This window comes from Alligator mississippiensis, chromosome 1 (genome assembly GCF_030867095.1).
Source record: "Alligator mississippiensis isolate rAllMis1 chromosome 1, rAllMis1, whole genome shotgun sequence".
NCBI lineage: Eukaryota > Metazoa > Chordata > Crocodylia > Alligatoridae > Alligator > Alligator mississippiensis.
The window spans coordinates 191,547,462-191,562,457 of NC_081824.1; the positions used below are offsets into that span (position 1 = coordinate 191,547,462).

The 14,996-nt window shown below is 42.9% G+C and overlaps 1 long non-coding RNA gene across 1 annotated transcript; it reads right to left on the minus strand.

Annotated features, from left to right (window-relative positions):
* Positions 1-5,615: 5,615 nt before the first annotated feature.
* LOC132245583 (uncharacterized) lies at positions 5,616-10,172 on the minus strand. Its single transcript, XR_009457289.1, has 2 exons — positions 10,110-10,172; positions 5,616-9,186 (listed from the first exon to the last, which is right to left on the minus strand). It is a non-coding gene; the product is annotated as an uncharacterized LOC132245583 (long non-coding RNA).
* Between the last annotated feature and the right edge of the window lie 4,824 nt (positions 10,173-14,996).

Sequence of the window (14,996 nt, forward strand, 5' to 3'; positions counted from 1 at the left end):
CGGGGCAGCGCGGCGGGAGGGCTGGCCGCAGGGGGCGAGCATCATCCGCCGGCTGCTGCGCTGCCCCTCCTAAGCGACTGCTGGCTCGCTTGGAACGGGCTTAGGAACAGGGAAACACCACGCACGCAGTCCTCTCCGCCCGCTTTCTAATGGAGCAGGCACTTAAGGCTGCTTTTCCTGGGAAGGGAGAGAATGGTGTGGGCAGTTATGGCCCATGGCCTATCCTCTTAGTACGAATCATTCATCCTATTCATTTCATCTCGTATATCATGACATCCCCTGTATCATATATATTGTATCACAACAGATCACGTATTGCATCATGTGTCAAATCATATGTTGTATGATGCATCATATCTCACATAGCATGACATATCCTATATCAGATCGTGTATCATGCATCATATCATGTATTGCAGGATGTATCACCATGTCATATTATATCATATATCTTATATATCGTGACGTATCCTATATCATACCATATATTGCATGATGTATTATATCATATCGTATCTCATATAGCATACCATATCCTATATCATATATATCACATATGGCATCATATCATATATTGTATTGTATCATGTCATATATATATGGTATGATGCATCATGTCATATATCTCATCTCTCATGACATCCTATATCCTATCATATATTGCATGAGGTATATCATGTCATATTAGATCATATCATAGCCCACAATAGCATGGCATATCCTATGTCATATCATATACCGTATCATATATTTCACATATGACATCATATATATTGTATCATGCATCATATATATTGTATGATGTATCATGTCATATCATAGCATCTTATATCTCATGACATATCCTATATCATATCATATATTGCATGATGCATTATATCATGTCATATTATATCATATCATAGCTCATATAGCATATCCTTTATCATATCCTATACTGTGGAGTCCCCTGTGGCTCAGTGGTAGACTCCTTGTCTACCACACACAGGAGACCTGGATTTGATTCCCAGACACATACGATTACAACCATGAAGGCACCAAACATCTGGTCTTTGGATTCTGTCTCAGTGGCCTCAAAGGAGGATGGAAGGTCTGGGCAGCCTCTACTCCTCCAAAAATTCCTGCCCAGGCATATGCATCAAAGGCATACACCATGATCCAGGAGGATCAATGGTTGCCACTATCATATCATATATTGTATCATGTACATCATACCATATATTATATCAAATCCCCTGTATCTTCTATACTTCATCATTAGAGTGCCCCCTATATGACCAATCTGGTCACAACTGAATGTCTCAGTCTCATCCAGGACTGAGAACTAGCTAGAAATTAAATATTTTGTACCTAAAGAGATTACACCGTCACTGGAGAGCTCTCCTGCACTGATCTACTTCTCATTAACCTCCTCTGAGGAGTCATTCACAGCTAGATATCAATCTCCTGATGCTGGCATGATGTCAAGATTTAGCATTTGTCCTTAGAGAATACGGGTTGTAAGAGACCCCTCTGCTGCTGTGGGGAAGTCAGGATTTCTTCATATTTAATGAATTCTTATAAATCAGCATATCCTTTGTAGATATTTTTATTAGGATAATATATGGCAAAAAAAAGTTTCCAGTCTTGCAGTTTTTTTTCCCCCATACTATTTCATTTCAAAGTCTTTTTATGTTTCATCAGAGAGAAAAGACATGGAAAGAAGAACATGTTGGGATGCTTTCTGCACAGTTTGGCAGAACAGCAGCAAATTCATCTTGAAAACTACAGTTTTGCAGACAGCTTTTAAAGTAAATTAACTGTTCATGCTATTAACTATATGCTAAATTAATAGAGGCAAGTTGGTTGTCTTTTATAAATAGTTACTGTCCATGAGCAACATCTATCCTCCATACCATTTTCTAATAAAATAAGAACAAAAACAAATAGTCCATATAGTCCACAACCAATATTTTTATCTGTAGATCTCAGAATACTTTAGAAAGATGGCTAAGTGTCACAAACTAATGTTGCATAGAAATAACTAAAGGTCACAAAGGCTGAAGCCCAAATTTTCAAAACAATCCTCCCATTGGAGAAAGGGCTTCCAGTCACCTGGGTCTTGGTTTTCAGAAGCACTGATTTCTCTCATCTCCAAAATCCTTTGAAGGGTGTTATGAGTACTCAGCATTTCTGAAAATGTGTGAAGTCAAGTATCCAGAAACTGAAACATGCAAAATCAGAGTCTACTTCTCAGTGTTTTTGCCAATTTTACTCTGTTCATTCACAATAAGCAGTAGCTTACTCTACAAAGCAGGATTTAAGTGCATCTCCTTCCAGGTTCAGAAAATATTTACCTTGGTTAAAGTTGGCAGAATATATTTCTAAGTGATTTGCCAGTGGTCACACAGCAAGTAAGTGGCAAAACTAGAAATGGTACCCAGGTCTCCTTGCTTGTTAATCACAACCCCTGCCCCAAATCCACTGATATCCCATTGTTATAGGGCAAGGGTTCTCAACCCCCATGCCATGGGCTAGATTCCCCCCTGGCACTATGTCATCCAGCTCACAGGACTCCCTAGGGTTCTGTGAGGAGTCTCATGCATGCTAGATCAGATACAGAAGATGAATGAGGGCACAACCTCAGCTGGACAGGGGTGGTGTGGGACCTCCAGGACCCGATCTCAGGCAGGGGGAGGCAGCACGGGGCCGGATTAAGCCCACAGACCAGCCCTGTGCCACTCATCTGGCCCGCTGGGACAAAACTGTGAGCACCACTGTTAAGGCAATATAAGGACTCTGTCCAAAATCCCACTGATTTCAATGAAACTTTATAGAACAGCATATGCATTGTTACACTTCTATTAACACCACTTGATACAAAAGATGAAAGGGTATGTTTGAGTGCACTGTACAAAATTGCAGCAAGAGGCTGATACTTAGGACTGGATTCAATTTTTAAAAATCCATTTGGGGGCCGTGTGTGGGAATTGGTGGCATGGAACCCAGTCAAAATTTTTTATTGAACCCAGACCTTAATCTTTAGGCTACCACAGTTTTTCCACTTTGCCAGCCAAATGCAAGCAGTAGAAGGACACCCTGAGGCATCTACAGCAGCCTGAAGGTTAAAATGTTAAACTTTGTCTGTATGCAGTTGCACACAGTAAGACTACTATACATTGCTACTCTATTCCACTTGCTGGGATTTTCACTCACTATTCCTCCAGAGCCATTATGATGTTAATGAGAGAACTGTAATGATGCCATTCACATTATAACAAGCCTGATGCAATGTCAATGAAAAGGGCTTTTTATACAGTTCTAGAATGCCTCTCAAAACAGAACTTAAATATAAAATGCTTGTTACAATAATGCTGCAGGTCCTGCTAAGATCAATAAAGACACAAAAATAGACTTAAAGTAGCTACTCCATTCTTAACTCCTGAGCTTGTATAAAGTAGTGCTGAGGTCTCACTATTTACCATATATTCTGTACTAATTCTATAGTACAACAGTATGATTTAAGGTCAGGATGACATTGTTAATGATGCATCTCCTTGCTTTTGTTAGTCATACTAAGCCATTGTTCATGCATGTGCTCAAAAATAGCAAGAACTTCATCGGCTGTAGCTTAGTGTTACTATTTAATATGTCCATTGCAGTAGCATCCAGAAGTCTTATTTTGTTAGACACTTTACAAGCACCTCCAAAGTAACAGCCCTGCCTAGAGGTGCTTGCAGCTTCAGAACACGTGCCATCCAAACATTGGGGGAGAGGCAATCAAATACAAGTGATGTTGTATATACACCTATTTTGTACAAAATTAGAAATAAGGGGTAAACTGTCCTCATGTTCAGCTGGGCCGTTATTAATTGCTGCAACAAGCATTGCAGCAACAGCAGGTCATGGAGGAAGGAGCAGAAGTTGAAGGAGACATCCCCAAGTGTAATGGCAGTATGGTATGAAAAGGTCTTAAAAGAGGTTTTAAATTATCTTACTACCTGTGCTTGAAAAGATCAGACAGAGGGATGCGAGTCCAAACATGAGGAAGTTGTTCTATCCAGGACGGGAGCTTATCATGACCTACATGCAAATTTTCATTGGTGGAAAAAAACAATAAGGACATACCTTAGAAATGTTGTGGATAAAGCAGCACAGTTTGGACACAATCTACACTCAGCAAAAGAAAGTGAGGAGTAAAAGAGGATCTCTAAATAAAGGGCTGGGGGATGGGGAGAATGTTGATATTGTCAGCAGTGACAGAAATTTGGTCCGGTAGAGAGAATTAGGTTTGGGTTAGGGGAAATTTAATCTGATTTCCAGGACATGAAGTCAGAGAGGTAAGATGAGATACAGGAGTGGATGGAGAGAGAGACAGTGGAAAATCTGTTATACCTGCTCTTTACATTAATGAAATATAGTGGTACCACAACTATACAGCATGTTTAAAAACACAGATGCAGAGACATTCCTTGCATGGGCCAACCTTCAATCAAACACAAAAAGCACAACAAAAATGCATAGAGCAGAATGTTAGACAAGAGCTGAGGTGAAGGAGGGTGCAAGGTTCATGGATAAGGAGAAGAGAAAAGTTTACTGAATAAGTTAATTTGAAGGAAGAGTGTAAAGTGCTGGACAGAAAAAGAGGAGAGTGAGACTGAATGAACCACAGTTTCAGCCTGATAAAAAGTATGACACTGAGATGAGAACACAGAGGTAAAGTAAAAAGTAAAGTGAAAGAACTGGGAAAATAGCAAAGGGTAGGAAGGGAAATGGGAGCAAGGATGTGGGTGGGAGTAAGATTATGCAGGGCCTCATTGTTCATCCATTCAAGTACATTTTGTACTGGAAATGCAGATACCACTATTGATCTGCAAACATATGCATGTTGTGACAGCAATGAAAGGGTTAAGTCAAGACTGAAATAACTAGACTAACCTAGACTGGTAGAACAACAGGTTTACATGCCAACAGGGTCAATTCAGCTCTTCATCCTTCTGAGGCAGATAGACTGCAGGCTTGCCAAGTCTAGTGTTTTTCCCTGTAGTTTTTGGCCCTCGCATCAGGGAAACTCAAGCAAACCACTGGTTTTTCTGATGCTGGACACAGCTCAGAGCAAAGGGAATTTACATGAAATCAGAGTGTGATTTGTGTGTTAAGAAATAGCCTTGGCAGGGAAATGTTTTAGTTATCCTTTGCTTCTCTGACTTCTCTCTTAATTTAAATGATCCACATCTACGTGTTCCAGGCTCGCTCTCAAGATATAATCTTAAGCAAGTATGTCACCCACTTTTTTCATGTCCAGATGCCTTGAATTTTTTCATTTCATCCTTTTCCCACTGGAATGCTGCAATTACAGCTTCTTGAGGTTACCTTTTTGGGATTCCCTGAAGCTACTGGGAATGTTCCCTGATCTTTGGAATGCTCTTTTTGGATTTTTGGCTTTCCAGTGTCAGACCTTAATTTCTTGTTACCATTTCTTTTGAAAACACCAGAACAGAATGGTTTTAAATGGCTTAACATCCAACATTTCCCTGTGATATTCTAGGGTTAATTAAGTGATAATTAAGTACTACTAACAGGCATGCCTCCCCCTCCATCTATTACTTGTCATCATAAATAGAATTCAAATAAAATGGCAAAATGGGGTTTTAATTATTTCTTTAGTGTTTGGTTTTTAAATGCAGTACATGACTCTAACAAGTCTTCTGGAATTCTATAAACACACCTAAATTTCTCCCCTGGAATTCATTACAGCTAACTTTTAAATGGAAAGGCATGTCTTCATTATAGTTTGCACTTCAATTTATGAGAATATGAAAAATATTTAAAAGTTTGTAACCTATTTCTCATTGGAAGATTTAGGTAGATATGAAACTGGGTTCTAAAATGTTTACAGTGTACAATTTTTTTCCAGGTGAAAGCTTGAGAGGTCCTGCCTGTTCTGTGAGAATAATACAAGTCCAGAGGGTATCTTCAAGTAAGAGAAGAAGATACTTCTAGTGTTCTGAGCCATATCACTGGCAGCTGCATAAATCCTCCAAAAGTACAGAATGCCATCCTGTATCCATTTAAATCAATTAAAGTTTAGCTTGGAGAATACTGACATCCTGGAGATGAAAGGGGCTCCAGTTACTATAGGCTGCCACCGATGATGTTTCCTAGATAGTTAACTTTTCAGCTGTCTTTTGAAGTTGAACACATAGTGGATATGATTACTGTGTCTGGTATAATAGAAAGAAAAGTGGTCAAGCAAGTCAAGGTGGGTTGGCAAGGCAAAAGCAGCTTTAGATGAGAAAGTTCCAAAATCATAAGGTGGCACTCGTTATTCATACTTTAAAAAAAGCACCAATTAAAATTGCCTACCCAGTTAACTTTTCACTCCAGTGGAGCAGTACACGGATGTCACTGGCACCATAAATTAGATGTTTTATGGGGTTAATTACATTGCCTTGTTCACTTTTGTCCGCTGAAGAAAGTAAACAAAACAAATTAAAAAAAAGAAAAGAAAAGTGTTTTGGAACAAAGAGCGAGTTGTCTTCCATTTGACTGTGCTACTTTCCGTGAAGAATAAGAGCTATTATTATTCTTTTACAAGTTTCCTTCTAAGGGAAATCAACACCAAAGGTAGGATTCCAAGGAAATGACTCACAAAAATTGGCAACAGACTCCGAAAATTGGATCCAGTCTTTGCAAAGCAAGCCTGTCGCAGAATCCTTACCCCTGTCCTTTCAAAATAAACTTTTCAAATACAAGACGAACATCAGCTGTGTGTGTGTAAGAAAATGAAGCCAGGAATAGGACCCATTTTTCACATTTCCCCCCTTCCCCGTCTCTTTTTCCTCCAGGGCACTGATTGTGATGCCATTTTTAGTAGGGAGTTGGAATTTTTTTAATGATGGATTGAGTCATCCCTCGAAAGAAAACAGAAATGGGAATGAGCCTCACTTGCTCCTGCCTGGGCACTTCAGCTGGGCCCTGCGGTCCAGGGAAGACGGGTCTAGAATGGAACGGCTCTGAGCAGCATCAATACATCAGCATAAGGTGTACTGGGGAGCAAGGGAGAGGGCGTCTGGAGCCTTTGGATTGTGTGTCCCTCCGTGCTTTCACCTCAGCTCTTCAGCTTTTCCACCCTTTCCGAGTGGGGGGGTGGGAAGGAGGGGGCTGGGCACCATGCACAGACATGGCACGGTGCCCAGCCCGACAGAACCCCAGGGCACCTCACAACTCAAGCCTGGCTTCTGCCCCCATGGCAGCATATCAGCAGCACTAGCAGCACAGGGGCAAGTTGTCCCTGCACCCCACTTGTCTATGTGTAGATGTTTCCATAGTCTCTAGCAAAGGGCTCATGCTGTACCTGGAGCAAAGGACCAATCACCCCCGAAAGCCTCAGGACCACATAGCATAGTCAGGGATGGATCTAGGATTTGGAAAAGTGGGGCTGACTGGGGCACAAGTGTGCTTCAGTGCGGGTGCTGCCTGCTGCCTAGCCCCACACTGTAACACCCTTGTGCCACAACCAGCTCCTCTGCTGCCCTCCACCACCACCCAGGGCTGACCCCTCCCAGACCCTCTGTCAGCCCTGGGGGTGCTCTTCCCTGGCTCAATGTGCTGCAGTCCCAGATGCATGTGTAAACACTGTGCCCAGTAGAAATAAACACCAGTACAAGCTGTGCTGGTGTTTATTTTTTCACCCAAATTTATATGTGGAAGTACCCACTGAAATCAATAATAAAATTACCATTTGAATGTATACCCAGGACCACAGCACGTTGGGCCAAGTCAGAGCAGCCTTGGCTGGTGGGGGGCCCAGGGGGTCAGCCTGCTAGCATGGGGCTGCTCTACCTTGGCTCAAAGTGCTGCAGAGGGGCTGGTTGGAGTACAAGAGTGCTCCAGTGTGAGCCTAGCGAGCAGGCAGCCCCTACATGGAAGCATCCTAGTGCCCCAGCCAGCCCTGTCAGCATCTACACATGCTTTACAGCACACTAAAAAATTCCACAGCAGGATAGTACTTGTATTTACATGTACTAACTTGTGGCAGAGTTTATTAGTTTACTGCAACCTAATAGGATCACAGATGTAGATGGAGAGACTTTACAGCAGAGCTAATCAGGCAGCTCTACAGGAAACATCTTGTGTGGATGTGCCCATTAATGACCAAATGTCCAGTACAGCATCTAAGCTAGGTGTATCAGGCAAAAGGCCAATGTATTTATGTACCCAGTCTGGCATATTTTAACTCCATAGGATCTTAGGCTCTTTTTTTTAATAATTGTAAATTTCAAATTGTCATGATTGTAAAGAAAGCCATCAGCATGTGGACTTGACTTCCAACATATGGCTTAGAGTGGATGAAAGCACACTTTCATTTCAACATTATCTACTGCCCCACTGACCATTTCAGTGGATGGAATGGAGCAAGGAGCAAGTGGGAGCAGGGAGTACTTCAGGAAAGAAAACGTAGAGGGAAGAAAAGAAAAGACCTGTCTTCTTCGGCAATCCCTCACAGTTGATTATCTCCATGATTATCTTATCTGTCTGTCTGAAGATGGATGATGAGGTCTATCCAGGATTGGCAGACTCTACTGCAGGTTGGACATATGTTTCCATGTGGAGTAGGTGGTGCTGGATTCTTGATTTGGTCCACGACACGCTGTTTCTGCCACTCCCACTTTTCCATCTCCTGTTGTTGTCATGAAGTTTCAAAGTATTGAGATCCCCACAGCAGACTCTTCCTCCATTTGGGCTGGTCCTGGGTGATACTCTCCCATGAGGTGACATTGAAATTCCATTTTTTTAAATTGGCCTTGAGGACATTCCTGAAGCTCTTTCTCTGCCCTCCTCTTGTGCATTCGCCTTGGCTAAGATGAGAGAATAAAAATTGCTTTGGGAATCTGGAGTCGGATATCCAGATGAATTGGCTGGCCCAATGAAGTTGATGTTGGATGATCATTGCCTCAATACTCATGGTGTTTGCTTGCAGGAGGACATCAATATTGGTGCATCTGTCTTCCCACTAGATTCAGAGGCTCTTCCACAGGCAGCATTAATGATACTTCTCCAGCAACTTTAGATGGCTCCTGTACATTGTCCACATCTCAGCTCCACACAGCAAAGTGGGGACCATGACTACTTGATGAACCATCAGCTTGGTTTCAGATCTGATGTCACAATCTTCAAACACCCATAAACAGAAAAAAATGGAGGCTGTTGAAGACAGAAAAACAAAGAGCAGTACACTACATATGAATGGTGTCCTTTGTATGTAAGCCCTCTAGTGGTGGTCATCTTTTCCTTTTTTAGAAGTTGCCAGTCAGAAAATCAGTATGTCTGGGACTGGACCTTGCATGTTTGTATATTGTTAGTAAACAGTCATTTAGACCAACATTTACCTGTAAAGAGCAATACACCCCATATGCTTTTTATGTGTATGCACAGGAAGTAGTTTTCCATGAGTGATGCTGAATGTTCTTACAATAGCACATTAATAAAGAACAGTAATTCAAGATTTCCTTACAATAAACAGCCAGATTCCACCCTGGATCTGTGTGTCACCTCTGCCATGCCATCAGTGGGTGTTCTGCTTTGGCCTGGCTTACAGAATAGGATAGGTCTGATTTTGAAAGACATTTGAAAATGTTTTTTCTGCCTTGTACTATTTAGAACCAACAAAAAATACCCTGTAAAGCACAAAATCATCTGTGACAAAATACTTTATAAAAACAGGAGTCCAAACAAGGAAAAAAATTATTGAATCATGATTCCAGTATCATTGAGCCTGAAACTTTTGGACAATAATTAGGACAATGGGCATGCGACCTCTGGATAATGCAAACAGTAGCTAGGAGTAATACATAGAGCACTATTGGCAGCAATGTGTTGGTTCCAGAAAGTAAGTGGCTGACTATTCCCTTTAATGCTTGGGATATTTTCTGTGAGCACAGGAATTTTCTGGGGTAGCATTACTAATTACATTGTCACTATACAATCATCATGGTGATGACAGGCAACCTAGTTCAAGTCTTTTTTGACTCCCACAGTATTCAGATTTACTTAGCTAACATAACTTTATCCACCCATGTTCTCAAGATCATACTTCTGTCTTTTAGGCTTTGAAACATTGATCTGACCTGCTAGAGAGAAAAGCAAATAGAATTTGGCTCTCTTGTGGGCTTCTTTACAATGTATAAAGCAGGCCTAAAGAAGAAAAACAAAAATCAGTAAAAGCTTTCAAACCAGCAAAGACATTTGAAGAACAGACATTGCAGGTGTTCTCCAACCTACTGTCACAGTTGTTAAAAGATAAGGGCATCTGTTAACAGTATGAAAAAAAACCTCAACACAATTTCAAATACTATGAAAGTAATAATTTTATGAAGGAAATTAAGAACATGAGGATAGGTGGAGTCAAAGAATTCCATAAAGCTGACTTGGCAGTTTCCTGTACATATTCTCACACCAGAAGGGAAGGATTTAGGGATTTCTAGTAGAGGTAAGCAACATGAAACTTCAAGTCTTAGGAGCACAGTTGTTTGCAGGGAACTCCTCTCCTATCCTTGTGTGCTCCACTGTTTATCTAACCCTGGAACTGTCTGGCGATGTCTGTCTGAAGAAAAGCATGCCATGGAATGGAAATATGCTCTAGGCTCCACCCATGGGCGACTGGTGCCTCCCAAGATTGGGGTGGCACCTGCAGCAACCTCCAAGTATCTTCAGATGCCGCTGGCGGCAGAGCTGTGAGCTCCTGCAGACACTGCTGGCGGTGCCAGTGGTGGGGAAGGCCCTGTCAGGGGGGGCACATGCCCCCTCTATATGCTTATGGCTCCACCCTTGCATTTAAATTTAGCTAGCCTTTTCACATCGAGTGGGGTTTGATAAGAGTCCCAGGAAAGATTTTAGCTTAGACTAGACTAGACTGTAATAATGATTATAGTAAAGTTGAAAATCCAGGAGTAAAATAATAATTTTAGGACATCATTCTGGTAAAGCTGCAATCTATAGTTAGTAAAGTACAAGCCTCCATACAACAAAGTGCTGTCTACTTCAGCACAAACATTTCACTAGTTTTATTCATTATGGGCTATGCAGTAAGGGACTAGTTTGAGTTCAAGTACTCTAGAAATCTTAACAATTTATGGGTGAAGATTTGATAGTAATCTCCTATGGTGCAATGCAACTCTAAACTTGTTCTTAACATCAGAAGATTCTAAATTACCGTTTCTAATTGTCCTACATGCTTTTGAAAAGTAACGAAAAATGTCAGACAATAATTTTCTTTTGATGGCTCCCAATCATGTTTTCTCAGCTATCAGTGAGAACAAAATAGTTTTACTAACTCGTAACTAAAGCAGCCTAAGATTTAAAACATTTAGTAGTGTTTCCAAGTAGTGTTGGTCAATTTTCCACTCTGTAAACCTAGAGTAAATTCCAGCAAAGTTCCCAGTATAACTGGAATCAGAATCCTACCCTCTATGTTTAGTCATAAACAAAAAATATGTTTAATGATGTGTGAAGTTTGCCAACAGACACAGGCTGCCCCAACATTTAAAAGAATAGAAGTAAGACATTAAGAGAAGACTTGTGTACAGAAACAGATTGAAGGGAGGGTGGGGGAGGGGGAATGCACTCATGCACTTGCATCGTGCTTTGATTCCTGGTCTACCCAAAGTTTAAAAGCAACTGAGTGGTAGTGATAGCAGCATTTCTATTCAAGCAGCAGTAAGGGAGTCAGTTGTGTTTATGGCTCATTTTACTCTGATTTCTTCTAAACTCTTCATTCCATAGATATTAAGGACTCTCTCTTCTTTAATGTTCTGTATGTTCCACTAATTAAGATATCCTTTCTGCAATTCTGCTATCTGTTAGTGCTCCTAGTAATGTAGCTCCTATGTAGCTTCGCAGACCTACAGACTGCTTTTAACTCTAGCTAAAAACATTAACTCCAATGTGGATATAATGTCCAATAAAGCATTAGATGCACTGTCAAGATGCTCAAGAAGGCTAGATTGTTTTAAGAATCTGAAAAATAAAAAGTGCCCATTTAATTCTAATGATTACAGAACAAATGAAAACATATGTTGATTTTTTGCCAGTTTGTTGTCATTTTTATACATACTATATGGTATAGCAAATTTATAATTGCCTTTTCTGTAATCTGTATAAAATAGCCCTAGGCCACTAACTTATTAGCAAAGCTTCTAGTTTCTTTTTAATTTGATTAAAAGTATGTATTGTGTTATATGTGAATGCACCATATCATCTACATCTCCCCTTTTCAAAATCCTAGATCCATCCATGCTTATGTAATACTATCCACATACAAATTGCCTACATGTGCCTACAAGACTGTTGATAACTGTCACAGCGGGGTCCTCGCGGAGGGCCGTGATCTCCTTGAGGCCCTCTCACTGCGCTACTTCGGCCCGAGGGCACCCTCCATTCTCGCCCGCCAAGTCTTGATGGAATATATAATAGGGAGGCTGCCTTGTGTTTCCTCGGGCACGTAAGCTCCTGGACCCCTCGTGGGTCTCCCCGTGTGATGGGCGCTACCCAAGCACCCCAGCCTTATGGGCTATGCGTGGCTCCTACCAACCCCTAATACCACGCCCCAAGCCTCGCAGATGTAATAGACGTTGTTGGGTCTGTCTCTCTCGTGCCCAGCCTCCCGCTGGGCCTCCCCTGATGGTACGGTCCCGCTCAGGGACTCCCTAGCGGGCCTCCGGTCCTATGGGCCAACCGCACGGACACCCTCTCTGACCCTGCCTCACCGCGCTGCTACTCCCTGTCTTCTCGGGGCAACCGCAGCGCCCTGCCTCAGTCTGAGGGGTATTACCGCACTAGCCTGCGGCCAGGCTCGCTATGCCCGTCTCGGGCTCCTTGATATGGCCCCTCTAGGGCTCCTCAGTAATGGCGCTCCCCTCTCTTTGGGGCTCGCCGTGCCCACACTGGGCTACTCAATAACATACAATGGCGCTCCCCCTCTTTGGGGTTCGCCGTGCCCACACTGGGCTACTCAATAATATTGCCCCTTTCCTGAGGCCGGGGTCTATGTTCCCCCTCACACAATCCGGGGTCTAGGTCCCCGTCCGCAACCTACGGGTTGCGCCCACGACCCACTGGCTGTGCTCCTCGCCGCCAGTTGCTCACGCACTGGCGTGCGAGCTGCGCCTTCCCTGGCGCTATGCAAATAATGCGCCCTCTTGGCGCTAGGGCACCCCACACTCTCTGGGGTCCCTATAATTGAGGCCTCCTCCAACCCCTACAGCCTCACCCAAGCCTCCGGGTGTAATAACACAAACACAACGCAAAACCACAAGCCCCTCGGCTGTAACATAAATGCAAGCTCCAGCCGTCTGGCTGTAACTCAAACCCAAAGCCCTATGGCCATAACACCTTGCTCCCTATGACCATGGTACTTGCTGCTAGGCTCCTTTCCACATCCTCACTCCCAGAGCTCCTGCCTCTCCAGCTGCCAGCAGGGAACTGCCAGCCTGGCTTCGGACCTGGGCTGTATAAGGGCCAGGCCCTGCCCCCCTACAGGCAGCTGGCTCCCCTTAGTTGCTCCGGCAACCCACAGCTGTGCTCAATTAGCTCTGCCAGGGCTCTCTCCCTGGCAGTTTCTCCTCTCTAGGAGCAGGCACTAAGGTGCCCTGCGACAATAACACATGCCAGTATTCTATGAGACTTTCATTTCCCTGTGCAAGACATACAAAAACACAATATATAACATATCTTCACTGGCCTTGTATGTGAATAATGAATCATAGTACTAACTTCGTATATTTTCATGCCAATTAATTCAACATGTCTGCTCACCAGACTGTACACATTTGCTATATTTGGAAAGTTATTCTGCCCTAACATTGCTGAGGTGACTGTTAAGGTTTGGCATTAAAGTGCAACCTTGATGAAGCTGGGCTACATAAATACTTGTTAATATGTGTTGGAGAAGAAGTGAAAGGCTTATGAAATATTGGACTTCATAGAATCATAGAAAGTTAGAGTTGGAAGGGACCTCAGGAGGTCATCTAGTCCAACCCCCCGCTCAAAGCAGGTCCATCCCCAACTAGATCATACCAGCCAAAGCTTTGTCTAGTTGGGTTTTGAAAACCTCCAAAGATGGAGATTCTACAGCCTCACTGGGTAACCTGTTCTAGTGCTTTACAACCCTCCTAGTAAGAAGTTTTTCCTAATACCTAATCTAAACTTCCCTTGCTGCAACTTAAGACCATTGCTCCTTGTTCTGTCATCTGCCACCACTGAGAACAGTCTAGCTCCTTCCTCTTTGAACCCCCTTCAGGTAGTTGAAGGCTGCTATTAAGTCCCCTCTCAGTCTTCCACTGGGGGACTATTAAGTCCCCTATTTAGCCCTCTCAGGCTAAATAAGACCAGTTCCCTCAGTCTTTCCTCAGAAGTCACGTGCCCCAGGCCCCTCACGATTTTTGTTGCTCTCCACTGGACTCTCTCCAACTTGTCCACATTCTTTCTGTAGTAGACGACCCAAAACTGGACACACTACCCCAGATCTGGCCTCACCAGTGCTGAATAGAGGGGAATAATCACTTCCCTTGACCTGCTGGCAGCACACCTACCAATTCAGACCAGTATGCCATTAGCCTTCTTGGCAACAAGGGCACACTGCTGGCTCATATTCAGCTTATGTCCACTGCAACCCCCAGGCCCTTTTCTGCAGAGCTGCTGCTCAGACAGTAAGCTCATATTCAGCTTATTGTCCACTAGAGGTATGCAAAATGGACGTATTCGATTCGGATTCAGCCTGAATCAGGGACAGTGATTTGATTCGTTGATTCAGATCACTGTCCCCAAATGGATTTGGCTGAATCTGAATCTGAAGATTCAATGCTGATTCAGAGAATTAGAGATTCAGCCATAGACACAGCTTTAAATGTTTTTTCTACATACCTTGAGGTACCAGGCACAGCTCGTGAATGCTGTCATGGTGGAGCGGATGGAGCGTCCCACAGGAGCACAGGGCCCTCCGCCGCCTCATGTTCAGC